Genomic DNA, 2,867 nt, shown 5'->3' with positions numbered 1-2,867 from the left:
GAACCAAATCGATTAGGCTGCTTGCGAGAACAAAAGAAAAAATAATTCAGGAAAAAATTACATTTACGCCATAATGGTACATGAGTAGTGATTGATTTGTCTAATTTTTTTTGTTGTTTCTTTTTTGTGTCTGTTCATCATACTCATTCCCGCGTTGATAAAGTATTGTTAAAGCAATGTTATTAAGAGACCATTGCTAATCCGCTAACAGTGCTTACCTGTTTCTGGTAGAGGTGCGACTGTTCTTGGTACGATCCCAGCGGTAACAGTGGTAGTCGATTTGACTCGCCTTAGCTGAGTTGACAAGGCTTTATAAGTCGAGTTGATGATTGCAGAGATGTTTTCTCTGTAGAATGCCGTCGACAAGGTGATGCCGAGTCGCTTTGGTATACGTAAGGGGGTTGAAAGTTGAAGCGAAGACAAACAAGATCTTTTCTTCGCAGAATGTCGACGACCCAAGAGCGCTGAGATTGTGTTTTTCTCCGTGGTTGCCACGACATCTTCATTCGGCGAACCAGTGGCCTGCTACAGATGGTGCACATATCGAAGTAAGAAAGATTTTTAAAGAAGTCAACAATTTTCATCCTAATTTTTCCACATTTATAGCTATAGACAAAAAGAAAAGTACTCTCCTCTTAACATCACAAAACATGATGATAGACAAATGGGACCTATCGTCTTACTCTGTCTCAGAGAAAGAAGTCAGACAGAACATGTTACAAGCCTTAGATCCATCTTTTAGACTAGAATAGCCTGATGTTGTCACATACAGTGTGGGTATTGTGATTCAATGTCACTTGCAATTAATCCGCGGGCACGACGTTGCCAATAAACTTTGTTATCAAATTTCCCTAACAGATCCTTCGTGATAAAACATGCCAAATGTGATGAAGCCTTTTACTTTAAAAGTTCTATTGCTCACCTTAAAGGAGAGGTGAAGGGACAGGCCTACAGCGATACAAACTGCCGCTGCCACCAGGAGTACGCGACCCGGGGTGAGCCAACAAGCTGTGCCGGATATAGCCGTACTCCACATTTCCTTCACACGCCCTGGGATTTAATATGAAACATCGAAATAATCACAAGCCTCCCTGGATAGTTTCAACGTGCAGGCTGGTTCATACACAGTCAGGGGGAATTTATGGTAATGATTCACCGTTCAACGTTTCAGCGGACCGTCTACCACATTCTAAATAATGTTGTAGCTAGATGTGATCACTGATGTAATTAAAAGAATGTGGTCCCAAACTCGTATCCCTACAGGTACCACCATGCTTAATGACTGATCAAGTTTGTCTGAAAAGTTCCGAACTTACTTTCCAATCTACACATTGCCAAAATTCGACTACAATTTTATTCCAAATAATTTTGAATCATCGTACCTCGAGCCTTGTAGCAGAAGCTAGTCTCCTCACGCTTCCCATCTCTGTCAGTATCCTCTTGTTTGTCTGGCTGATCTGGGCGTGGCTTTCCTTCCTGTCCTGGCAGATCCTCCATCTCAACATGACGAGGCGGGGTTTTCTTCGGCACAGCCCGTTTCTCCGGCCCGCCGGTCGGTTTCTTGGGCGGAGCGCGCTTCATCCCGGAGGTCAATGTCGGAACATTTCCACCCGCTAGTTCGTACTTTCTGCCCCTCATGTCAGCCTGGCGAGGCGGGGTCCTGGGCGGAGCGCTTTTCAACCCGGAGGTCAATATCGGGGCACCGCGAGAATCTATGCCCACATCTTCGTACTTTCTACCCGCTTGTTCGTACTTTTTGCCCCTCATCATGTCAGCCTGGCGAGGCGGGGTCCTGGGCGGAGCGCTTTTCAACCCGGAGGTCAATATCGGGGCACCGCGAGAATCTATGCCCACATCTTCGTACTTTCTACCCGCTTGTTCGTACTTTTTGCCCCTCATCCATGTCAGCCTGGCGAGGCGGGGTCCTGGGCGGAGCGCTTTTCAACCCGGAGGTTAATAGCGGGGCACCGCGAGAATCTATGTCCACATCTTCGTACTTTCTACCCGCTTGTTCGTACTTTTTGTCCATTTGGTCCCTCATTATTTTAGATGCGTTTGTCGAGTAGGAGTAAAGAAAGGAAAACTAATAGTACCTTGTTTGCCAGCGTGTAGACATCCAACCTGTATATGTAAATAGCTCTGCCGGCGACCGAGTATAGCTAAACAGCTTTGTTTTCCTGTATTATGCCACGTCTACACAAGACGCGTTACATCATTTACAGACAATCAGTAGTAGTAAAATGGCCCAGCCAACGCATATGTTTTGTTTGATGATTAAATTGAATAAACAATGATCCCATACAAGCTCGTGTGGTCCTCGAGACAGCTTATTTTATAGCATACGAACATTAATATGAAAATACCAAACGAATATGAAAGAGTATCCTAAATGACTTGTGTGGCTTGAAAGCGCCTTTGTGTTGAATGTATTTTTTAGAATCAATTGTACATTTGCTGGTTTATATTTGCGTGTAGGTTCACAAAGTATGGACGCAGCAGATTATACGGGGTGGACGTTAGGTAACGCGTATAGGCTGCTGAAGTCTTGATAGCGAAAATTACCGAATATGACTTCTGATTTTGTTAAGGCAACAGCGCTAGGACTGCTTTACTTCAATCTGTGTCTGGCCTCGGAGTGGGACGAGATTGCTGTTATTTTATCGACGCCCACATGCTATTGTTCTAAATACATATTGATGATGATAACTATGATAAGTCTATTGCAAACATTTGGTAGTTGATGACCATCAGGAGTTATAAGACGATTGACACTTCAATGATACAATATGTTAAAAAAATACATACACAACACAAAGAAGAAACATAAAACACCTTTTAGAAAATTCTCATAGCTTTTATTATCAACA

This window comes from Branchiostoma belcheri, unplaced genomic scaffold (genome assembly GCF_001625305.1).
Source record: "Branchiostoma belcheri isolate BF01 breed outbred unplaced genomic scaffold, Haploidv18h27 scaffold32, whole genome shotgun sequence".
Classification (NCBI taxonomy): Eukaryota; Metazoa; Chordata; class Leptocardii; order Amphioxiformes; family Branchiostomatidae; genus Branchiostoma; species Branchiostoma belcheri.
This window is presented reverse-complemented; position numbering follows the sequence as displayed.